This window comes from Pan paniscus, chromosome 6, assembly GCF_029289425.2.
Source record: "Pan paniscus chromosome 6, NHGRI_mPanPan1-v2.0_pri, whole genome shotgun sequence".
Lineage (NCBI taxonomy): Eukaryota > Metazoa > Chordata > Mammalia > Primates > Hominidae > Pan > Pan paniscus.
In genome coordinates this window covers 179,043,811-179,070,016 of record NC_073255.2, presented here as the reverse complement: position 1 = coordinate 179,070,016, position 26,206 = coordinate 179,043,811, and the positions used below count along the sequence as shown (strand labels likewise).

General features: G+C 38.5%; 1 pseudogene; it reads left to right on the top strand.

The window, feature by feature from the left end:
* Positions 1 to 12,667: 12,667 nt before the first annotated feature.
* Positions 12,668 to 15,867, top strand: LOC134730786 (putative trypsin-6; annotated as a pseudogene).
* The last annotated feature ends 10,339 nt before the right edge of the window (positions 15,868 to 26,206 follow it).

Below are 26,206 nucleotides of genomic sequence, written 5' to 3'. Positions count from 1 at the left end.
GAAATCGAAGTTTATTTGTGGTTCAGTGATAAGGTGAAGGAAGGGTACTATCTTAGGCAGCTCAGTCAGCTATAACAAAAATATCACAGACTGGGCGGCTTGCACAACAGACACTTATTTCTTGCAGTGGAGCCTGTGAAGTCCAAGATCAAGACACCAGGTAGTCTGGTGTCTGGTGAGGATAGCTTCCAGGTTTCCTAATGGCCATCTTCTAGTTGCATCCACTCATGGCCAAGAGAGCCAGTTCTAGTCCTTTTTCTCTTCTTACAAATTAGTACATTAATCCCATCATGGGGGCCACCCTCTAGACCTTATCTAAACCTAATTACCTCCCAAAGACTCCACCTCAACACCATCCCATTGGAGGTTAAATTTTTAGTATATGAATTTGGGAGGGGGGGCACAAACATGCAGTCCATAATAAATATTTCAGAGGAGGAGAGTACTGAAAAGTATACATGCCCATTAGCAATTTTCTATCCTTTTGTAAGTATGGATGGCACGTTTGTAGAGAAAAGCTGAGCTCTTAATACTGCCTTATCACTGCCCCTAAAATGCAGCCAAAATTTCTTAGCCTTGCATTCAACATTCTCAAATATTTGATCACAACTAACCTTTTGTCTTATTTCCTTTGTTCTCATTGAATTGTTTTTATGTTTGTGTATAATCTAAATTAATTTCATATATAGCTCTCTTTGTGTAAATAGGTAGCCTTATATCTACCCCAACTAAAACATCTTGGGCTTCCGCCTTGAACAAAATGAGATTAAGTTTTCTCTGTTCCCTCTGAAATACTTTTCTGCTCCACTTAATTACCACCATCAATACCTACCTATTCACCTTCCCACCCCAGATAGAGGGAAGGTTCCAAGACTTAACAGGAAGTGTGAGATACACAGAAGATGAGAGATCAGGGCAGGTCCAGAGAAAAGAAAAAGGCAAACAAATTATTAATCCTTTATGTTATCCAATAGTGTTTGTTTAGTACTTATTCTTGCCATTTTCAGTCTCTTATTTTGTTTAATGCTTTACAATTTGTGAATTTTTATTAAACTGTATATGTCATATGCCATTTTAAACAACAACTTAGCTTTTATAAATTCACCCTAATAAAATAAGCGTTTAAGTTAAAAGAAAAGGTACAAATGTGAACACATCTCTTAAGAAGTTGCAAGGAACAGAATATCTGACTAATAAAGTCTTTAAAAAATTCACAAATGGAAGCTTAGGAGTAGGGAGGGCTTCAAGAATATTTATATAAGAACATTTGTCTTAATAAGATAAATTGCTAAATTTATCTCTATAAATAAATTATCTCTTTTTCCCTATAAATCTTATTTAATTTATTATTTTGCTGTAACACCACTATTTATCTTTCATGGAAAGTGACTTTAGCTTTGAAATCAAATTTTAAAAGGTCTTTAAAAAATAAAATATTTTCTATCTTCATATTATTTAGTCTCACTTTTAAAAGTCAATTTAAAATGTCAATTTGTTGACGGGGCACAAATACAATAGTCTTAGTCCTAGAGATACTCATTTATTCTGACTAGCTCAGTCTAACCACTTTCTATTTGTATGCCATCTAAACTATAGGATTTCCAGACATCTTGAAGAAATCATAGTTTTCAATAATTTCTTAGTTTCTCCATTTTTTTTAACCAGGTCCCAACTTCTACAGAATAAATCATTTCATTTTCTCCTTTACTAACTGATCTCATCTTCTCACTGCAAGGCACAAATTCCTTCATCGAAACTTACCTGAGAGTTACATAAGCGCTCTAAAACGACCTCAACAGTCTACTGTGATTTTATGTACACAGTCCCCATGCAAAGCCTTCATTACTTAACAGAGTTTATTTTTAAGGACACGTCCGTGTGCATAATCCAAGTTCATTTTTTAAATGACTTTCCTATTTTTGTGGTCCATTTCTATTATTTGCAGTGTTCTTAGCCCTTGCCAGCTCTGCCTCTGAGACTCTTATTAGACTTGGAGGGACCCATGAAGTGAAAGGCTACAGGTTTCCTCCAAGGCCAGCTTCTGGCTCAAAGATCTGATAGCAGTAGAGTACACTGTTTTCCAAACAGAAAATATAAGGCCATATGGTCTGAAGAACTGTTGGAAAGTTAGTTTTGTCTTCATTCGTAAGGGGAACTTTCACAGTTCACACAACTTTGTGTTGTGGTAATTTCTCATACCACTCATGTACTATATCTGCAGTTTAAAAAATTATAAGACAAAAGATTATGCTTCCCTTGGAGTCACTGGATTGTTGTCCTGGCGTGTTAGAAGCCTCCCTCATCACCCCACTGCATTTCTCTCTATTGCATGTAGAATGGAAAGGCTGGGCAGATTTCCGAGAAACGCCTCTCCAAGCCTCTAAAGTTTCTTTACGCATAACTGCCTCTCCCACGGGGCCTCTTCCTCCATTTTCTTTTCCAAGGAGCACTCATACAGAATTATAGACACTGCTCCGATGTGACTCTCACCATTGAATTATCATATAACTTTCTTTTGGGGATTTCCTCACTTCAAAATCACATTTTCCGTTTTTGATGATCAACACTTTGAACTCTGAAACTGCAGTTTTGAAATCAGTAACTCCCTCCTTAATCCCCTGAAGTCCTTTTCATTTTCTTCTTCCTGTTTAACTGCTAGGATTATTTTGCCCTCGATAAAGAAATTTCCATTTACTGCCATGTCTAGGAAAAATAAATTTTCTTCACTGTAGCTTAGCATGTTCTCCACATTATTACATTGTTTTACATGTGTTTACCAAAAAAAAAAAGACAAAATCTCTCATTTCATTTGAGAAAAAGGCATAACAAAATATTTTATTCTTTTTTTTTTAGCTGTGTAATTTAACCCCCTTCTTTCAACCCAAATCAGCTACATTTTTGTTCAATCAATAACTTCATAAGCCACATGGGATGGGAGAGTTACACCCTCCCACAGGATGGCTACCTGCCATGTTCTACTGAGTGAGACATGCAAACTGAAGGCTGGATCTAATGGAGAAGACAATAATCTTTTAAAAAAAGAGAGAGAGAGACATTAGAGACGTAGAAGAAGAAAAGAGGTAAGGTAGGATAGACTTAGGAAGAAATTTCAAAAAAGAATAAAAATAACTAAAATAGATCTTTAGAAAATTATGCTGTGTGGTAATATAATACAAATTCTTTTCTTTAGTTTCCTGTGTAGTGTCCAGAACAATTTTTATTTTTGCTACTGTATTTTAGTTTTGAATCTGATTTGGAGAATGGAATAAAATAGTAGTTAGATGAACTTTAAACACTGGCTTTGGGCAAAAGATGACCCACATCTGGGTAACAAGAATGAGGCAGGATGGGGAAGGTATATTTCTTTGTCAATCATAGCAGTTACCAAATATTAGAAATAAAGTGTCTTCACACCATAGAAAATTTATCTTCCCATAGCTCTGGGTTCCACCAAAGATTTTTCCTCAGACATTGTATTACTCCAGATTCATTCAGGAAATACAAACCACATCAGCAATATAAAGAGAAGAAATTTTAGTATAAACAACTATTAAATTTTGGCCGGGTGCAATGGCTCATGTCTGCAATCCCAGCACTTTGGGAGGCTAAGGCAGGAGGATCTCTTGAAGCCAGGAGTTTGAGACCAGCCTGGACAACATAGCAAGGCTTTGTATCAATAATAATAATAATAATAATAATAATAATAATAATAATAATAAGCGGGGTGTGGTGGTGCATGCTTGCAGGTCCAGGTACTCAGGAGGCTGAGGCAGGAGAATCACTAGAGAAAAAAGAATTATTTACTTTTTTGGCGAGGGAAAAAATATAAAGAATGGGGTAAAGGAAAAAGATCATTTTGTGGTGGCTGACATGTCAATGCGAGCAACTCTAAAAGGAGTTGCAGGTTTTTATTGTTGTTTCATATTTATGTTGTTCCTTTTCTGCATTTTTCTTGATAAACAGGTGTTGGGTTTTATAAAACAAAGATAACATTTGTCTTTAATGAAATTTCCAGGATGTCTGGCTTATAAAATGTAGTATTAATCTTTCTCACCTTACAAAAATCCCTTAATCCACCCTAATCTGCAGGAAGAAAGCCAGTTGACAATGAGTGCAACCCATTCAGGTTGGGAGGCTTCCCAGCACTGACCTGCTCCATCCTCTCATCCCTCCACATCTTTTCTGAGCCTCATGCTAGTCACGAGATGTCCCTAGTGAAACATGAGTAGAATTGGAGGGGGTAATACATTTTCTCTTTAGAGAGAGGGGTATTGAGCTAGGAAGAGCTGAAACCTAAGAAGTCCAGTAATTCTGAATCACTGACCTCAGGAGGGACCCAGTTCCAGGACATTGCTGGAGCCAAATCACACAATCCTGTGAACCAGGAGCATCCAGAAGGTTTTCTCCTTTCTAGTACTCAGGAGTTTTGCAGAGGTGAAAAAGGTAATAGTGATGATAACTCACATTTATTATCTTCTGTGTGTCATATACTGTGCTTAAGTGTTTTTAAATAATATTTAATCCTCATGACTATCTTATGAGGTAAGTACTAATCTTTCCATTTTATAGCTTAGAATACTGAGGCTTAAGGTAGTTAAACGTCCTTCTCAGGATAAGGCAGCTGGTAAGTCAATAGGAATTGAACCCTATCAGGCCAACTCCAAAGCCCACGCTCTTCACCATGTTAACCAAAAAAAAAAAGAAAGAAAGAAAGAAACAAGAAAATATCATAAAGATTTAAGAACTTCACAACAATATTTTGATATAAGATAAATTACTGTCACTGAAAGCCTGGAAAATATGGGAATCCTAAAGTTACAGTCATTTTATTTTATTTAACCAACATTTAAATAGCATTTACTATTTGTTAGGCAGTGTCCAAAGCCACTTTAAAAACACTAACTCTTTTCACTTTCCTAAAAACAATCGATGTAATGGGCTTTTCATTTTACAAGAAAGGAAACTGATAAAGCCAGAGATAAGAAACTTGCCCAAGGGTGTATGGCTACAAAATGTGTCATAATCAGAGCTCATTATGATCAAGCTTCAGAGGCTACCATGAGAATTACAGGCAGTTTATTATGAACACTCATACTCTTATCTTTTCTACTGTAGATTCCAACATCTTCTCTCATAGGAGCGTTTTCTAATCCTTTTTCTATTTTAGTCCTAAAGGTGGAAAGAATCACACCTCATGCTCACTTTAAACTGCCCTGCCAAACCCTTCTCTGGATGATCTTGATCCCTCCGTCCATCAGGCCACCACTCCCCAGAATTGAGGCTTAAACATGAAATTAGAGCAAACTAATGGACCCAGATAAATTGCTTTCCAGTCCTTCAGGATTGGGAGGACACAACAGGGACCCCGGAACCACTCAGGCAGAATCACCCTCTTGGAATACTTGCTTCACCTATCACCATTAGAAAACGGAGTAGAGTTGGAAATGATTTGACTCCAGTCCTGGTTATTGATTACTGCATAGAAAACCGCTTCAAATTTAGCAGAATATAGCAATGTCAATCACTTGTTATCACTATTTCTCGTGGCTTTAGGATTTGACCAGGCTCCTCTAGGCAGTCATTGCTGAGAATCTCTCATGCTTTGCAGGCAGCTGGTGGCTGGGCTTGGGGCCATCTCAAAGACTTCCTCACTCATAGGTCTGGTGGCTGATACTGGCTGTCAGCTGGGACTTCAGCTTGATTTTTGGCCACAGCACCTGTGCATGGCTTCTCTATGTGCCTCCAGATGGGATGGCTTCAGCTTACTTATAGCAAAGCAGATGTACTCTAAGAATATTTGAAGAAGAGAGCCAGATGGAAATTTATTGACTTTTAGAAACTGTTCTCCAAAATTATGCTAGTTCATATTTAAGAGGAACCAAATTAGAATTTACATTTTGTAGGGAAGAGAGCCAAACAATAAAGGAATATTTTCTAAGCCACACATCATCTCACATCCAGGAAAAATCTCTTGGGAACTGAATTATGCTTTTTTAAAAGTTTTATTTTAGGTTTTGGGGTACATGTAAAGGTTTGTTACATAGATAAACACGTGTCATGGGGTTTGTTGTACATATTATTATATCACCCAGGTATTAAGCTCAGTACCCAATAGTTGTCTTTTCTGCTCCTCTCCCTTCTCCGACCATCCCCCTCAAGTAGACCTCAGTGTCTGTTGTTTCCTTCTTGTGTTCATAAGCTCTTATCATTCAGCTCTCACTTACATGTGAGATCATGTGGTATTTGGTTTTCCTTTCCTGGGTTAGTTTGCTAATTTGATAATAGCCTCTAGCTCCATTCATGTTCCTGCAAAAGGCATGATCTCATTCTTTTCTATGGATGCATTATATTTCATGGGGTATATGTACCAGATTTATTTTATCCAGTGTGTCACTGATGGGCACTGAGGTTGATTCCATGTCTTTGCTATTGTGAGCAGTGCTGCAATGAACATTTGTGGGAATGTCTCTTTATGGTAGAATGCTTTATATTCCTCTGGGTATATACCCAGTAAAGAGATTGCTGGGTCGAATGGTAGTTCAGCTTTTGGCTCTTTGAGGGATTGTTGTGCTGCTTTCAACAATGGTTGAACTAATTTACACTCCCACCAACAGTGTATAAGTGTTCCCTTTTCTCTGCAACCTCGCCAGCCTCTGTTACTTTTTGACTTAATAATAGCCATTCTCAGTGACGTGAGATGATATCTCCTTGTGGTTTTGGTTTGCATTTATCTTATGATCAGAGATATTGAGCTTTTTTTCATATGCTTGTTGGCCACATGTATGTCTTCTTTTGAGAAGGGTTTGTTCATGTCCTTTGCCCACTTTTTAATAGGGTCGTTTGTTTTCCTTTTGTAAGTTTGCTTAAGTTCCTTATAGATGCTGGATATTAGACCTTTGTCAGTTTGTAAACATTTTCTCCCATTCTGAAGGTTGTCTGTTTACTCTGTTGATAGTTTCTTTTTCTGTGCAGAAACTCTTAAGTTTAATTAGATCCCACTTGTCAACTTTTGCTTTTGTTGTGATTGCTTTTGGTGTCTTTGTCATTAATATGGTTTGACTATGTCCCCACCCAAATCTCATCTGGAATTCCCTTGTGTTGTGGGATGGACCTGGTGGCAGGTAACTGAATCATGGCGGCAAGTCTTTCTCATGCTATTTCTGTGATAGTGAATAAGTCTCAGAAGATCTGATGGCTTTAAAAAGAGGAGTTCCCCTGCACAAGCTCTCTCTGTTTGCCTGCTGCCGTCATGTAAGATGTGACTTGCTCTTCCTTGCCTTCTGCCATGATTGTGAGGCTTCCCCAGCCACATGGAACTATAAGTCCAGTTAAATATCTTTCTTTTGTAAATTGCCAAGTCTTGGGTATGGCTTCATCAGCAGCATGCAAACTGACTAATACAGTCATGAAATCTTTGCCCATTCCTAGGTACAGGATGGTATTGCCTAGGTTGTCTTCCAGGGTTTTTATAGTTTTGGGTTTTACATTTTAGTCTTTAATCCATATTGAGTTGATTTTTGTACATGGTGTAAAGAAGGGGTCCAGTTTCAATCTCCATTGGCTAGCCAGTTATCCCAGCACCATTTATTGAATAGAGAGGCTCTGTCCCATTGCTTGTTTGTGCCAGCTTTGTCAAAGATGAGATGTCATAGATGTGCAGCCTTATTTCTAGGCTGTCTATTCTGTTCCATTGGTCTATGTGCCTGTTTTTGTACCAGTACCATGCTGTTTTAGTCACTGTAGCTCTTGTAGTACAGTTTGAAGTCAGGTAACTTGCTTCCTTCAGCTTTGTTCTTTTTGTTTAGCATTGCCTTGGCTATTTGGGCTTGTTTTTTTGGTTCCATATAAATTTTAAAATATTTTTTCTAGTTCTGTGAAGAATGTCATTGGTAGTTGGATAGGAATAGCATTGAATCTATAAATTGTTTTGGGAAGTATAGCCATTTTAATGATATTGATTCTTCCTATCTGTGAGCATGGGATGTTTCTCCACTTGTTTGTGTCTTGTCTGATTTCTTTCAGCAGTGTTTTGTAATTCACAGTGTGGAGATCTTTCACCCCCCTGATTAGCTGTATTCCTAGGTTTTGGGGTTTTTTTTGTTTGTGCATGGCAATTGTGAATGGGACTAACTTTCTAATTGGCTCTCAGTTTGTTGTTGGTGTATGGGAATGCTAGTGATTTTTGTACATTGATTTTGTATCCTGCAGTTTTGATGAAGCTGTTTATCAGCTGAAGGAGCTTGGGGGCCAACACTATGGGGTTTTCTTGACATAGAATCATGTCATCTGCAAAGAGAGATAGTTTGACTTCCTCTCTTCCCATTTGGTTGTCTTTTATTTCTTTCTCTTGCTTGATTGCTCTGGCTAGGACTTCTAATACTATGTTGAATAGAAGTGGTGAGAGAGGGCACCTTTGTCTGGCACCAGTTTTCAAGGGGAACGCTTCCAGCTTTTGCCCATTTAGTATAATGTTGGTTGTGGTTTTGTCATAGATGGCTCTTATTATTTTGAGGTGTGTTCCTTCAATACCTGGTTTATTAAGCATTTTTAACATGAAGTAATGTTGAATATTATCAAAAGCCTTTTCTGCATTTATTGAGATAATCATGTGATTTTTATCATTAGTTCTGTTTATGAGACGAGTCACATTTATTGATTTTTGTATGTTGAACCAACCTTGCATCCCAAGGATGAAGCCTATTTGATCATGGTGGATTAGCTTTATGATACGCTTCTGGATTCAGTTTGTAACTATTTTATTGAGGGCTTTTACATCTTTGTTCATCAAAGACATTGGCCTGAAGTGTTCTTTTTTCTTGTCTTTCTGCCAGGTTTTGGTATCAAGACGATGCTGGCCTTGTAGAATGAGTTGGGGAGAAGTCCTTCCTCCTCAATTTTTTGGAATTGTTTCTGTAGGAATGGTACCAGTTTTTCTTTGTACATACAGTGGAATTCAGCTGTGGATCCATCAGGTCCTGTGCTTTTATTGATTGGTAGGCTATTCATTGCGGATTAAATTTTGGAGCTTGTTATAGGTCTGTTCAGGGATTCAGTTTCTCTCTGGATCAGTCTAGGGAGGGTGTATGTATCCAAAAATGTATTCATCTCCTCTAGGTTTTCTAGTTTGTGTGTGTAGAGGTGTACATAGTGGTTTCTGATGGTTGTTTTTATTTCTGTGGGTTCAGTAGTAACATTCCCATCATCATTTCTGTTGTGTCTGTTTGGACCTTCTCTTTTTTCTTCTTAATTAGCTAACTAGTGGCCTTTTTTTTTTTTTTTTTTTTTTTTTCGAAAAACCAACTCCTGGATTCTTTGGTCTTTTGAATGGTTTACTTGTGTCTTAATTTCCTTCATTTCAGCTCTTATTTGTGTTATTTCTTATCCTCTTTTGGGGTTGATTTTTTCTTGCCTCTCTAATTCTTTCAGTTGGGAAGTTAGGTTGTTAATTTGAGATCTTCCTAACTTTTTGATGTGAACATTTAGTGCTATGAATTTTCCTCTTAACACTGCCTTAGCTGTGTCCCAGAGATTCTGGTTTGTTGTATCTTTGTTCTCATTATTTTCAAAGAACTTCTTGATTTCCACCTTAATTGCATTGTTTACCCAAAACTCATTCAGCAGCATGTTAATTTCCATGTAATTGTGTTGTTTTGAGGAATTTTCATTGTGTTGACTTCTGTTTTTATTTCACTGTGGTCCAAGAGTGTGATTGGTATGATTTTGATTCTTTTGTTGAGGATTATTTTACGTCTAATTACATGGTCAATTTTAGAGCATGTGCCATGTGATAATGAGAAAAATGTATATTCTCTTGTTGTGGGGTGGAGACTTCTGTGAAGGTTTATCAGATCCATTTGGTCCAATGCTGAGTTTAGGTCCTAAATATCTTTGTTAATTTTCTGCCTCAATGATATAATACTGTCAGTGGAATGTTGAAGTGTCCCACTATCATAGTGTAGGGATCTATGTCTCTTTGTAGGTCTCTAAGAACTTGCTTTATGGATCTGGATGCTCCTGTGTTGGATGAATATATATTTAGGAGAGTTAGGTCTTCTTGTTGAACTGAACCCTTTACCATTATGTCATGCCCTTCCTTGTCTTTTGTTGATCTTTGTTTTGTCTGAAATTGGAATTGCAACCCCTGCATTTTTCTGTTTTCTGGTCGGTTGGTAGATTTTTCTCCATCCCTTTATTTAGAGGCTATGCGTGTCATTACATGTGAGATGGATCTCTTGAAGACAGCATACCATTGGGTCATGTGTTTTTATCCAGCTTGTCACTCTGTGCCTTTTAAGTAGAGTATTTAGCCTGTTTAGTTTTAAAGGTTAGTTTTGACGTGTGAATTTGATCCTGTCATTGTGCTGTTAGCTGGTTATTATGTTGGCTTGTTTGTGTGGTTGCTTTACAGTGATGCTGGGCTGTGTGTTTAAGTGTGTTTTTGTATTAGCTGATAGCAGTCATTCCTTTCTATATTTAGTGCTCCTTTCAAGATCCCTTGTAAGGCAAGTCTGGTGATAATAAAGTCTCTCAACATTTGCTTATCTGAAAAAGATCTTATTTCTCCTTCACTTAGGAAACTTAGTTTGGCTGGATATGAAACACTTGGTTGAAGATTTTTTTCTTTAGTTGTGTTGAAGGTAGACCTGCAATCTCTTCTGGTTTGTAGGGTTTCTCCAGCCACATCCTACAGGTGCTTTTGGGCTGCCAATATGTCTGTACCTCCCTGGGACAAAGCTCCCAGAGGCAGGGACAGGCTACCATCTTTGCTGTTTTGCAGCCTTCATTGGTGACACCTCCAGGTTCTAGAAAATCCAAGGTGACTAGAGACTGGAGCAGGCCCCAAGCATATTGCAGCAACCCTACAGAAAAGTGGCCAGACTGGTACATAGGTGCCTATTCCCATATCTCCTCACTGGGCAGGTCCTCCAGGCCTGGGCCTCCAGCCACCCCTCACCAGAGCTGTCATGCCAGTACCAACTCAGCAACTCCCTGGACAGAGCCTCCAGGGGAAACTGACAGCTCTAGGCCACTGCCTCTGCAGTGAATTATGCTTGCCGAAGTCACAATTGAGTGACCTTTATTAGAATATTATACGAGAAATTATAAAGAAGATAGTGACTATAATCTCTTATATCCATTAAATAAATTGTATCCTCTCACTTCTTTACAAAGCAAATAGTTGAATTTAGCCTATTCTTTCCATGAGAAAAGAAAAGAAAAAGACATTTTAAAAGAAAGGAAACTAACAATAGTTGCCTTCATATTCTCATTGGTGAGGCTTTGTGGGAGGGAGGCGGAGATTGAGAATAGAGAGAGAAAATATGGATTTCTCAATGTAAGATAGTAACAAAAATTTTCAGTTCTCCTCCGATAGCTTAAAAGGGTAGATGTTTGTCTCTCTCTACTTGGGGCTTCTGGGCAGCAGAAATGTGAGCTGACTAAAGACATGAAGAAAACAAGAAAATAGAAAAGGAATTCAGGGTAGGTTCCAGCAATGTGGCAGAAACCAGGTTATAGGTTAACAGACTCCGTGGACTGTAGGTGATTCATAAACATTCACAAAGTGATTTCTGATATATTATTTAAAGATGTTTTCAGGCTGGTGCTAAAATTTCCTGTAATATCTCCAAAGCTTCAGTGAAAGTCTGAAACCCACCCTAGAATTAGGTTAGTGGTGAATTAAGAAATAAAATGAAGACAGCTATTTTCATGTGCTGGGACAAAGAAGGCTGGAGATAAGCAAAGAACTTAGCAGAAATAAGGCCCAGTCCTACCAGATAAATAATTGGAACAAGTAGAGGGATGCTGGATTTCCTAAAATGTTGGGGGTCATGGGCTTCAACAGTATGGTTGTGAGCAAGGTTTTTAACCATACAGAGCTTCAGCTTGAAAGTGAGTAATAACAATATTTAATGTATAGGCCTGTGATAAAGGATAAATTAGGTCACACATGCTGGGCATATAGCACAGTATTTGTCACATGGTACAAAACAAATACTGACTTTATTATTATAATAATTATTATTTTAAAACCTTTGGGTACTAAAGAAATATTGTCCCCAAAAGTTTAGAGTACATGGGAACATACTGATGAGGTTTTAAGTTAATAATTAAATTTTAGGAGAACTAAGTCTGCCTATAATTTTTACAGATATAGGAATGTTATGTTTATGGACTTTTATAACTGATCAGCTCCTTAATTACTCTGATAAAGATCAGTTTGATACTATATAGTTTGCATTTTTCCAGTCTACTCTATATAAAATGTGGGATTGAACCTACTATTATTACCCGTCTCTGTGGGACAGGCTGGAAGTTACCATATAAGGGTAGCTAATAAAAAGAAAAAATGGGGTGCATTTTGAGAGTAATCAGCATAGAAGACAAAAAGGGAACTAGTAAGGAGATTGGTTGCATTCAGATCATCCAATAGGAGAGCATCCAAGATCTGAAGATTATGAAGTATCTTGGCAGGGTGGTTTTGCCCTGGAATTTTTATAGAGAGAAAAAGATAAGTTTGAGGTGGGGAGATTTATAGTGGGGGTTGTTTTACAATCAGGGGGAAGCCTCAGTTAGTTGGCTGAATAGGAAATGTTTATTTTTTAATGTAGCTAGTTTCGAGGAGACAAACCATTCTAATCTCAGCTAATCATGTTTGAAGCAAAAAATGGGGAGTTGGATGGTCCATGTCTGGCCATGTCAGCAAGTCCGGGCAAAAGAGGAAAGGTCTGTATTTGATGCATCACAGGTAAGCAAGAGAACCATGTGAAATTTTCTGGGAGCTGGGAGAAAGAAGGGGCAGAGAGTCTTATTTAAGTCATATAGGAAAGGTAGTTCTTTGTGGTAATTCATTTCTAAGAACACAAAACGATGGGGGGATTTCTTAACCATTGCTCTTTTCTGGGAACACAGGCTAAGATAGAGTTCAGCCTTGACACAGAGAATATGGAGACTGAGTTCTGAGTCCTGACTTTGCCACTAACTTCCAAGAGAACCATAGCTTCCTCATCACTAAAATTACAAGGAATGAAAAAAGCAATGATTTATTAAGTGCATTTCATACCCCAATCCTCTGGAAGTCTCTGGAAGAGGTGAGATGGCAGCAGGATGGGCAGGGAGAGCAGTTTAAGTCACAGACGGAGAAGGAGACAACAAAGAAAGGTTGTGTCATAGAGAGGGGAGGGAAAATCAGCAGGTACATAATAACTCCGGGCAAGATTTGTAGGATAGGAAAGGAGGCACCAGGACCTTGGCTTGGTCTGTGCCACTCTCACCCACATCAGAGACGGCTCCCAGCAATGCTGTATATATTTGGGTCTTGATAAGGACTCATGTGAAGACTGCTCTCCTCTCATCTGTCTTCTGCCCATAATCTCCACAGCTGTTCTTGGCAAGGACACTTGGACTAAAGATTGGGACAGCTTACATCTTGATCAACTTGTCTGTTCCTGGCGAGATCAGTCTGCGGTGAAGGGTTTTCTCATCGTCGCTCTCTTGAGTGCAGCTGGTGAGAGTCTGGGGCTTTGTTTCTGCCTAGTGTGACACCCAGGATAGTCTATGAAAGATTGGAAAGAGGAGTAGCTGGGCACAACTAAAGAGCTAGGAAGTGGAGGACATTTAAATAAAACAACCGTTGAAGAAAACAAAAGGAACCACATTAGAGGACATGGGCCTGGAAAAGGGGGGTGAGCTGGGTCAGGGGCTCTGGAAGCCCTAAGCTTTTCTATTTTTCATCACCAAAGTCAGGCAGTAATTTTTTACCCCAATTTATGGCAAAAGTGAATTTAAAAAAATTTAAATCACGCCATACTTTTTTACCCCCATTTATGGCAAAATGAATTTAAAAAAAATTTCAAGTAGTCATTATTTTTTTCATCTTTGTAACACACAGCACTGCCAATAAGAGCTTCTGATCAATATGTAAGTTAGTTTCACAGAATTTTAATGTAATTTCATCTCAGCAAAGCCATGTGTCAATTTTCTTATTGTGTATAACTTAGAGGACATGCATTATTTTCCTTGATTAAAATATGAAAGGTAAATTGAAGACCTTTACATTACATTTGAAAACCTTAGGTTAGGGAAAACTACCCTAGCCAGTTCTGGCCTTTTAACTTCTTTTTCCCTTTCCACCTATGGCCCCTTGATTCTCCAGGAGCTGCTCTGGCTAAAGACTCTAAAGATAATCAGGAGTTGTCATATAATTTTACCATTCCTTACATGGTCTATCTTCAGTCCTTCCCAGAACCCTGCGTGGGGTCTCTCATTCACCCTGACTGGGTATTGACAGCTGCCCACTGCCCCTTACCGTAAGTATCCATTTCTCTTGTGAGCTGGGAGGAATCTGTTCAAACAAATGTAGATCTGGTGAAGCATCCCAGAAAATTTTTAGTAAAATCAGAAGACACGGAAAAAGAGAGACTCTTGTTCCCATTGGGAAACAGAATACAAATTTGGGCAGTTTAGGAGGAGATCAGTAGGAAGATGTCAGAGGATTCCCTCTCATGGATAGTAAATAATATTCATTCATCAACAATACTTGTTAAACATTTATTATCTAGCAAGGGCTACTTAATCACTGATGAAACAGTGAAGGAAGAAGATGAAAATAAGTGTTCCCTCATGGAGCTTACATTTTGGTAGAGGGAGTAGCCACCACAAATAAATGACCAAAAACAAAGTATTTTTTTTTAATGGCAAGCTGTAATACATGGGCATGAAATAAGAAATCTGCTTTAGTTAATGTGGTCATGTCCATCATCTCTGAAGAGGTGAGATCCATAGGAAGAGAAGGAGCCAGCGAAATGAATAAATCCTGGGGGATATTCCAGGCCAAGGGAACAATATTCATATACTCCCTGAAGTAGCAAAGATATTAAGGTGTTTGGCAAGCTGAGAAATCGGCAGGAATTAAGGGTAATGAGCAGGGGGAATGCTCATAGGATGAGGTCAAAGACTTAGGCAGAAGCCATATCATGCAGTGACAGTAGAGGGCAAGGGAGCACGATACAAAATAAAGCAATTCCTTGCAAATTGCAGTGTTTCTGTTGTGTGTGAGAATGTGCTGTGTGATCAAGACCTACTCAGTTTCATGAGTATAGAAGGGTCCTTTCAAATTCAGAAATCTTAGCCATCTGGCTGTCCAAGGCAGTTTAGTTTAACGCAGACTAACCTCTGCTCTGTGGTATATGGGAAATACAAAGGAAATACACAGTTCACATCCTTCCAGAATAAAAATTGAAAAGGCAGATGTTCTTTCTTACATCCATACTTAACACATGAACTGGATGTGTGCTGCCTCTCTATTAGCTGCTAATTCAGATGATAAAAATCTTAATAACAAGGCTCCACTGACTTGTGTTTTAGTTGCCAGACATGATGTCAGACATTTTACAAATTTATGTCTCTAATACAACAATTCTGTAAATTATTGCTATTGTTTTATAGACAAAGGAAGGCCATGTTAGTTCTCAGGTTAAGAAATAAAGTTAAAATAATTAAAGAGGGTGGCCCGTAGGATTTCTTGTAATCCATCATCTTATGACTCTCTTTCTTCTCATCTCTCTGCCCTCTTTCTTCCAAAGTGTTGAAATTCGACTGGGAGTTTCTCAACCTAGCATCACAAACAAGAAACAACAGATACGAAACTATTCATCGATTGTGACCTACCCTGACTTTGATGCAAAATCCTTGAACAATGACCTAATGATGATCAAACTATCAACACCTGCTTCACTCAACCCCCATGTGGGGACTATAGCCATAGCCTTGGAACCCATTCCATTTAATGAATCCTGCTTTATTCCAACCTGGACCTGGAATGAATATAAAAACCATATGTGTTGGATGCTGTGTTCTTTATGCTGAGGAGGTTGGAGCTGGGAGAAAATGTAGAGGGATGTCCCTAATGGAAATCGCTGCTATGAGACAATGTTGTCCACCATAGAGGGATTCCCGCCAGGGACCCAAACCACCATCATTGGAGGTCAAAGATAAAATTCAAAGAGACTGATAAAGGGCAGCCACTCTGACACCAACAAATGGAGCAGACAGTAATTTTCCTATCTCTAGAATATTGAAGACAAGAGTCCAGAGAACTGGATTGAAATACAGGTGGGAGAAATAGGAGTCCTCGTGCACAAAGACAGTATGAAGGCAGCCTGCGGGAGGGTGACACTCATTGATAGTTGCTGAAAGCCCATCACACAATGGAAGAACAGTGGGGGAAATGAACATAAAATATATGTGATGCGGTGAAGCAGTAGAGGATGCTTCCTACACCTTCCACAGAGAACCCAATTATGTGCAGAGAACCCTGGGAGAGAAGAGAATGGTTGAGGGAGTACCTGTCCTGTCACCAGAGCTGGTTCCCTCACAGAGTGCTACTCATACCCACTGCTTCTTCCCAGAGTTCCCATTTAGGGGTGGAGACTTGGGTGGTTCGTAGGGAAATTGATTATTATGACATAATCAGTTGTTATCTCCCCGGTCTGACATGCCTCACAGGAAAAACAGTGGCAGCCCATTGTGTAAGCACACCCCATCTCCCCTGTGAGCTGAAATTGGGATGAGCAGAAAGATCTGGTCTCAGCAGGAGTCTGTCTAATAAAGAACACCTGTGAAGAAAACTACTTTCTAATAAGTTTGTTGGTCCTTGTTGGCTGTTACTCCATTATTCTCTCTTTAGGTATTGTTGAGGATGAGGATACCACCACTTGATATCTGAAATGAAATGACAAATGTAAATCTATTGCTTATTACAGCAAGTCAGAGCAATGCTGAACAGGCACCATCCCACTAAGCAGAATGGAGTGCTGATTTAGCATAAGGGGTTTGTGGGAAGCTTGGAGTTGAGGGATTGGAGGACTTTCAGAGGTATGAATGGGTTCCATCATCTGTTGAGGCCTGGCTACTTCAGGGGGATTGCTGTTGATTGATTGGTGCTCTGAGACGTGTTTTTCAGAGGACCTCTGATCCTGATCAGCTGGTTTTAAGAAGTGAAGGCTGACATTGATTATATTGCAAAAGTTATGTTCACTCAAGCAAGTTATCCTGGATCTATTAATCAGGTTTAAATCTCTCTCTGGTGGCTACAGAACAATACACGTGCTCTGTAAAAGCAAATAAAAGTGGAATTTTAGATGTCAGTCTTTGGTAAAAAACAGAAATAAAAAGCAGAAACTATTATATTCTCAGTATTTTGCAGATTCATTTTTCCACTTAGAAGCAAGTACTTGGGAATCTAAGTGAACACGTTTTCTGAACAATTACAGCTTGTATGATTTTTGTCCTTGATTTTATAAGTCTTATTCAAAGTAATTGAATCACAACTTACAGAAGTAATTTATTAAGTACAAATTGAAAACAAAACAAAACTATTCAGAGTTATTTAGACTCTGCATGTCAAAATCACAGTGACAAACTCTACCTCTATAAGCTTTCTGGTGCAGGGCTTCCAATATTTATTAGAAATTCATTATTTCAAGTAACTTAAGTTACTTTCACCTAGTTTTTTACACATATTTTAATTTAGTTCCCATAAAAACATAAAACTGAACATAATTTCTCTTTCTTCTCTGACCTGACAACTTCTGGCCTAATCTGCTTTAGGGCATTTGATTGGATACACTCTATCAGAAAAAATCCTGCTCCTTAAACAACACTGGACTTAGCTTGAGCAATCTCTGGTCAGCGTTTTTGTTTCCTTTCTCTTTGCTATTCTCTACCAGAAATTTAAATTACTTGATACCTTCATTAAAGTCTCTGTATCCTGAATTTGACAGTATAATAGCAATTGCTATTATGGAGATGAACAACATGACAACTTCTTAGGGGGAAATATATATGTATATTTATATCAATACGCATACTATAAACTCATAAATAATCTGTTTAACTCAAAAAGCAGTTTTATATGCATTAAAAATAGTTTCTCCCTTTATAACTAAACGTGAAAAGGATCAAGTAGATGCCCAATAAAGGTGTGTGTGTAGGGGGAAAATCTTTGGGACGATGGTTTCGTTACTGTCTCTTTCTCCTTGTGGTCACTAATAACTCATAGTTTTTTCAAAATTTTATAAATGATGCATAGTACAGAAAGAACTATGGATTTGATATCTGACAAAGGGGACTTATAAACCTACTTCTCTAACATGGAGATTACTGAACAAGGAATCCTACTGAGAATGGAGTGTCTGCTGCTACCTGCATTGAATATTCTCAGGACTGAATTTATTTACAAAACAGGATCTGGTTAGAAGAGCCCTTGTGATAAGAAGAGTCACTCTGGAATTTGTTTTCTCTTTCCCACAGTCAGTGATCCTGACATCCTGACATGGATCAACCAATATTCTCTTCCATTCTGTGACTGTCAGGATAGACTCAAAGAAGAACAGGCAGGAAACATCATTTGTGTAGGACACCCTCTAAGGATCCTATCTAAAAACAAGGTATTTCTCCCTTCTCTATACTGGAAGATAGCAAGAGTCCCATGGGAGGAGTGATGATAATGCAGAATCAAAGAGCACTCATCCAAAAGGCCTCCTAAGAGTGAGAAGAAGAGCTGGAGTCCCTCTCCCCTCCCTACTCACCTCTGGGTTTCTAACCATTGCCCTTCTCATCTTTCAGAGTGGGAGAGATTTGGGGTAGAACTATTTGTCCTTTGTCTTGCTTGCACTTGGGTTGGGTCAAGCTTGAACCTTAGAAGTAAGACTTATGTGGATGTAAAGAGAAGTCTGCCACCTCTCAAGAAAAATAAGCCCATTCTCTTAGATGGTTTTGCTACTGTTATGTGCCGCTTTTTGGCATTTACTTTTTTTTTTTTTTTTTTTTTGGAGATGTAGTCTCACTCTGTCACCCAGCCTGGAGTGCAGTGGCACGATCTTGGCTCACTGCAACCTCCGTCTCCCAGGTTCAAGCGATTCTCAGCCTGCTGAGTAGCTGGGATTACAGGCACGCACCATCACGACTGGCTAATTTTTGTATTTTAGTAGAGACAGGGTTTCACCATTTAGCCAGCATGGTCTTGATCTCCTGACCTTGTGATCCACCCACCTCTGCCTCCCAAAGTACTGGGATTACAGGCATGAGCCACTGCACCCAGCTGGCATTTACTCTTGTTCCATAAGGACAAGGACACATTGACCTTCTGTTCCTTCTCTCTATAAGGAAGTTTCGGCTGCCCCAGCCATCTGCAATGGGAGGTTGCATGGAATCTTGTCTTGGGCAGAAGGAAGTGTCACCCTAGGAAGTGAAGGATTCTTCACAGGTGTTCATCGCTATGCAAGATGGATCTTGAAAATTATGGATACCCACTGAGGCGCCTCTGTTCCCATATCCCCTCAGTACCACCTCTTCATAAGTTCTACACTGGATCTACAACTCTCTTCATCTTTGTTATTTTGGAACAAAATCCAAAGAGGAAACATCTGATTAAAAAAAAAAAAAAGAGTAGCTGAGAACCTGTGCCATGACTCCTGCTGTCTTTGTCATGTAAACTTTGAGGATAATGAGAAATTTAGCAACCTCTTCACCTTGTGTTTGTTCATTCATGTATTCATTCAAAAATTAACCACTAGCTGTTTAGAAGGCACTGCCTTTGCTAAGGATGCCTGAGTGACTATGACATGACCTTGGCCATCAGTTAGCTAATTATAATACCTTTTGATAACTGCTATAATAGAGATGAGCAGTAAGCTCCATGAAAACATAAAATAAAACATTCTGAGTGGTAGTGCCAGGAGAAGTAACACCAGAGAGGCAGACAAATTAGGGGAGGATATTGTAAAACTGAGCACATAGTTTATTAAAAGGCAAAAAAGCATATGAAAGTGTGGTATAGGCTGGAAAATATATGTAAATAAGCAAACCTTGAAGGTAGAAAACAAATTGTAGAAAAGGAAGAATAATGTGATAAAATATTATTCTATTATAGGCAGGCAAATGTTGAGAGATGAAGGGCCTGACCTGCTCTATAAAGGAACTTAGATTTTTACCTCGTAGGCATTAGAGGGGGTGTCATTGAAGCTTTTACAGTAAACAAAACACCAACCAATTTCTGATTTGAGAGATACTAAGGAAGTAACATCTGTAAGATTTGGACATACTTACTGTAAGAAGAAAGGCAAGGGAGATGTCAGGGATAACTCTCCCAAGTTTTTGACTTGGACAACAGGTAAGATGGTGATTCTCAAAGATAATATGAGGATAACAAGTGCATTTGTGTGCAAGGTATCAAGAGCATGGTCCTGCATGAGGAGACAGGTGGCCTGCTATATTGAGATCCTTTAAGGATGTAGAGGTGGTTATTTCCAGCAGGCAGTTGGAGACAGTGATCTGAAATCCAGATGCTGCCTGAAGAGTGACTAACAAACAGGAGTCCTACATTGGTGGGTGGGAGCTGCGGGGTTTGGGAGGGCTCTCTGCTATGGAGAAGAGCTGTGATGGGTGCTCAGCCCTTCTCTCACACTGGCATATGTTGGGGAGATGTGCAGCATCCCATAGCCACTGACCAAATCATCTAAAAACAGAGACAGAGTTAAGGGGATTCTGAGTGGCCCCCCAAAGTTAGGGGTTTGAGTGACATATGAGAGACCAAAGAGCAACAGAGAGAAAAGGGTCAATATGACATAGGGATCTTATGTTAAAAAAGAAAAGATGGGCAGAGGAGGCCAGTGAAGATGGGAACAGAGAACCACACCACAGGAGAAACCCCCTGTGGGAGGCGTAAAGAGGTTTGAGGTTTCTTCCCTTGAGGGGCGCAGTGAATCTAGGGCATCTATAAAGTCTGCAGAGGTGAGTTGGTTTTTGGACCCTGAACCTGGATGCCTGAATCTGTTTTCTCTTCTCCTAAAACAAAACAAAACAAAACCCACATGCGGTGACTCAGGTCTACAATCCCAGCACTTTTGGAGGCTGAGGTGGGAGGATTGTTTGAGACCAGGAATTTAGGACCAGCCTTGGTAACACAGAGAAACCTTTGTCTCTACATAGAATAGTAATAAAAAAAAACCTCCTAACTACATGGGAGGCTGACAGGGGAGGAGGCCACGGCTGCAATGAGCTATTATTGTGCCACTGAATTCCGGCCTGAGTGACAGAGCAAGACCCTGTGTCTAAAACAACAACAACAAAAACCAAAACCAGAGAGCTTAGGTGCATCTAAGACCAGTAGCTTGTTCTGGTCCATTCACAGAAATTTTCTTTGTTCTAAAATCTAGATACTAAAGCCATTTCATTCACTATATGATTATTTTTTTCTGTAATTTCTGGCCCCATCCAAATGACACGTCCTCAGTTTGCCAGTCTTCTCTCACATTTTCCCCAGTTTCCTGTCTCTGACTCACTGCCCAAAGCACCCTTAATGAATCATGTCTGTATTTGTGCCAGAGTTTTTTTTAAATTTCAACTTTTATTTTAGACGCGGGGGGACACGCGTAGGTATGTTACGTGGGTATATTGTGTTATGCTGAGGTTTGGGGTATGGATCCCATCACTCAGGTAGTAAGCATAGTACCTGGTAGGTAGTTTTTCAAACCGTGCCCCTCTCCCTCCCTCCAACTTCTAGTAATCTGCAGTGTCTATTGTTCTCATGTTTATGTCCATGTGTGCTCAATATTTAGCTCCCACTTATAAGTGAGAACATGCGATATTTGGTTTTCTGTTGCCGTGTTAATTCGCTTAGGATTATAGAGCTCAACTAATTACTTCTTGTAACCCTTGAATTACATCTTTAGCACTTATTGGCAATCCTGTCTTCTCCAATAAATTGTTTGTATAATTCTCCGCAGTAGCAATTTCAAACCCTCTCCTCTCTCCTCAAACTTTTAATGCTCACTTTTAGCAGATGACCTTTAGTGTGGGAGTAGAGAAAAACTGAAACCAGCAGAAGATACCTCCCTGAAATTGCCACCACTAAACCTGCAAATATACTTGCTTTCCCCCACCTTTTTTCTTTTTCATTCTTCCTGCTATAGTGGAAGCAAGACCTTACTATTTACAGCCTCTATCTCTACCTGTGAAATGGACCCCATCTTGTCTGACTTCCTCATGGACTTGCTTTATTGATTATCTCCAATTTTCCCTATCTATCACCTTCTTCCTGTTATCATTTAAGGAAAATAAAGCCTCACTCATCTAAAATACAGAACCCGAGGACATGTTTCTTTGACCTACTCTCTGATTGCCTCCTCTATCTCCTTTGCAGGCAGTTCTTACTCGACAAATCCTGCAAAGTCTGTTTCATATGATTCTCCTATCTGTGTCTCCTTGCTTGTCTCTCTCTTCATTCTCTTTTTTACATTCCGTGTTCTCCTTGGAGCTCTGGTTCATCCACCTGGAGCTTTCTTCCCCATCTCTTCATTTGGCTAACTTCTACTCATCCTTCAAGTTTCAAACTTCACTTCCCAAAGAAGGTCTTCTTCTGACCTTATATTAGAGTCCTGCGACATGCTTCTCTACCTCCCTTTTCCTCTGACATTCACGATGATTGTTCTTGTTACATCTGTCTCCCCCTCATTAAGCATTATGATGTATGAGAGCAAGCTTCTTACCTCCCTTGCCATGGAATCATCATTATCGAATATGATGCCAGCATCCAGTATGCATTTGTATTAGTTTTCTATTGCTGTGTAAAAACATCACAAATTTAATGGCTTAATAAAAATACACATTTAGGAGGAGTTCAAGAGAAAATTGGTGGATAGGAGCAGGACTAGGTTGCAGCTCCCACTTGGAGGGACAGAGCAGCATGTGGATACCCACATCGTCAACTTTTTCTCCAAGAACTACTGCAGGAACAATGAAATCAAGAAGAAAATGTAAAAATTCTTTGAACTGAACAATAATAGTCACAAAACCTATCAAAACCTCTGGGATACAGCAAAAGAGGTGCTAAGAGGAAAGCTCACAGAATTAAATGTCTACATCAAAAAGTGTGAAATTGCACAAATAGACAATCTAAGGTTACACCTCAAGGAACTAGAGAAACAAGAACCAACAAAACCCAAACCTAGAAGAAGAAAAGAAATAATCAAGATTAGAGCAAAACTAAATGAAATGGAAATAACAACAAAAGAAAATACAAAACATACATGAAACAAAAACCTAGTTCCTTGAAAAGATAAATAGAATTGATAGACCATTAATGAGCTTAACCAAGAAAAGAAAAGGGAAGAATCAGATAAGCTCAACCAGAAATGAAATGGGAGACATTACAACCGATACCACAGAAATACAAAAGATCATTCAAGGCTACAATGAACACCTTCACATGCATAAGCTAGAAAATCTAGAGGAGATGGATAAATTCCTGGAAATATACAACCCTCCCAGATTAAACCAGGAAGAAATAGAAACTCTGTACAGACCTATAACAAGCAGCAAGATTGAAATGGTAATTAAAAAGTTGCCAATAAAAAAAAGTCCAGCATCAGACAGATTCACAGCTGAATTCTATCAGACATTCAAAGAAGAATTGGTACCAATCCTGCTGACATTATTCCAAAAGATATTGACACTATTCCAAAAAGGGAATCCTCCCTAAGTCATTCTATGAAGGCAGTATCATCCTAATATCAAAACCAGGAAAGGACATAACAAAAAAGAAAACTACAGGCCAATATCCCTGATGAATATGGATGCAAAAATCTTCAACAAAATACTAGCTAACAGAATCCAACAGCATATCAAAAAGGTAATCCACCATGATCAAGTGGGTTTCATACTAAGGATGCAGGGATTGTTTAACATCTGCAAGTCAACAAATGTGATATACTATATAAAAAGAATTAAAACAAAAATCATATGATTATCTCAGTAGATGCAGAAAAAGCATTTGAAAAAATCCAACATCTCTTTATGATAAACACCCTTAGCAAAATCGGCAAAATGTGGCATAGAAGGGACATATCCTAAGGTAATAAAAGCCATCTATAACAAACCCACAGCCAACATTATACTGAATGGGGAAAAGTTGAAAGCATTCCTTCTAAGAACTGGAACAAGACAAGGATGCCCACTTTGATCACTTCTATTCAACATAGTACTGAAAGTCCTAGCCAGAGCAATCAGACAAGAGAAAGAAATGAATGGCACCCAAATTAGTAATGAGAAGGTCAAACTCTCATTGCTTGCTGATGACATGATCGTATACCTATAAAACCCTAAAGACTCATCCAAAAAGCTCCTAGAACTGGAATATGAATTCAGCAAAGTTTCAGGACACAAAACTAATGTACACAAATAAGTAGCACTGCTATGCACCAACAGCAACCGAGCTGAGAATCAAATCAAGAGCTCAATCCCTTTTACAATAACCACACAAAAAAAGGAATATAGTTAATCAAGGAGGTGAAACACCTCTACAGAGAAAACTACAAAACACTGCTGAGAAATCATAGAAGACACAAACAAATGAAAACACATTCCATGCCCATGGATGGGTAGAATAAATATTGTGAAAATGATCATACTGCTAAAAGCAATCTACAAATTCAATTCAATTCCCACCAAAATACCATCATCATTCTTCACAGAACTAGAAAAATAATCCTAAAATTCATGTGGAACCAAAAAAGAGCCCACATAGCCAAAGGAAGACTAAGCAAAAAGAATAAATCTGGAGGCATCACATTACCTGACTTCAAACTATACTATAAGGCCATAGTCACCAAAACAGAATGGTCCTGGTATAAAAATAGGCACATAGCCCAACGGAACAGAATAGAGAATCCAGAAATAAAGCCAAATACTTATAATCAACTGATCTTCAACAAAGTAAACAAAAACATAAAGTGGGGAAAGGACAGCCAATTCAACAATGGTGCTGTGATAATTGGTAAACCACATGTAGAAGAATGAAACTGGTTTCATCTCTCTACACAAAAATCAACTCAAGATAGACCAAAGACTGAGACCTGAATCCATGCAATTTCTAGAAGATAACATAGGAAAAACCCTTCTAGACATTGGCTTAGACAAAGACTTTATGACCAAGAACCCAAAAGCAAATGCAACAAAAAGATAAATAGATGGTACTTAATTAAATGAAAAAGCTTCTGCACAGCAAAAGAAATAATCTGCAGAGTAAACAGACAACCCTGAGAAAATCTTTGCAATCTGTATAGCTGACAAAGGGCTAACATTCAGAATCTACAAGGTACTCAAACAAATCAGCAAGAAAAAAACAAACAATCCCATCAAAAAGTGGGCTAAGGACATGAATAGATAATTCTTAAAAAAATACTTACAACTGGCCAAAAAACATATGAAAAAAAATCAAAACCACAATGTGATACCACCTTACTCCTGCAAGAATGGCCATAATCAAAAAATTAAAAAAAAATAGATGTTGGGATGGATGTGGTGAAAAGGGAACACTTTTACACTGTTGGTGGGATTGTAAACTAGTACAACCACTATAGAAAACAGTGTGGAGATTCCTTAAAGAACTGAAAGTAGATCTACCATTTGATCCAGCAATCCCACTACTTGGAATCTATCCAGAGGAAAAGAAGTCATTATAGGAAAAAAGTTCTTGCACATACATATGTCTCCATAGCTTTGCCTTTCCCAGAATGTCATATAATTGGAATTATATGGTATATAATCTTTTCAGGCTAGCTCTTTTCACTTAGGAATATGCATATAAGTTTACTCCATGTCTTTTCATGGCTTGAGAGTTAAGTTTTTTAAATCATAAAATCTCTGAATAACATTTCATTATATGGATGAATCACACTTTGTTTATCCATTTATCTATTGAAGGACATGTTGGTTGCTTCCAAGATTTGGCAACTTTGAACAAAGCTGCTATAAACATTTATGTGTAGGATTTTTGTGAGCACAAGTTTTCAAATCTTTTGGTGTATCAAGAAGTGTAATTGCTGTATCATATAGTAAGGTTATGTTGAGCTTAATAAGAAACTTCCAAGCTATTTTCTAAAGTGACTGTACTATTTTGCACTCTCATCAGCAATAAATTCTCACCAGCATCAGTTCTTGATACTTCATATCCTCACTAGCATCTGTTGTTGTCAGTGTTTGGATTTTAGCCCTTCCACAGGGTATGTAGTGGTATCCCATTGTTGTTGTAATTCCCTAATGACATATTATGTTAAGAATTTTTTCATATGCCATTTACCATCTGTATATATTCTCTCGTGTTATCTTCCCCATCACTGCAAAATATATCTGTTTGAAGGCCTAA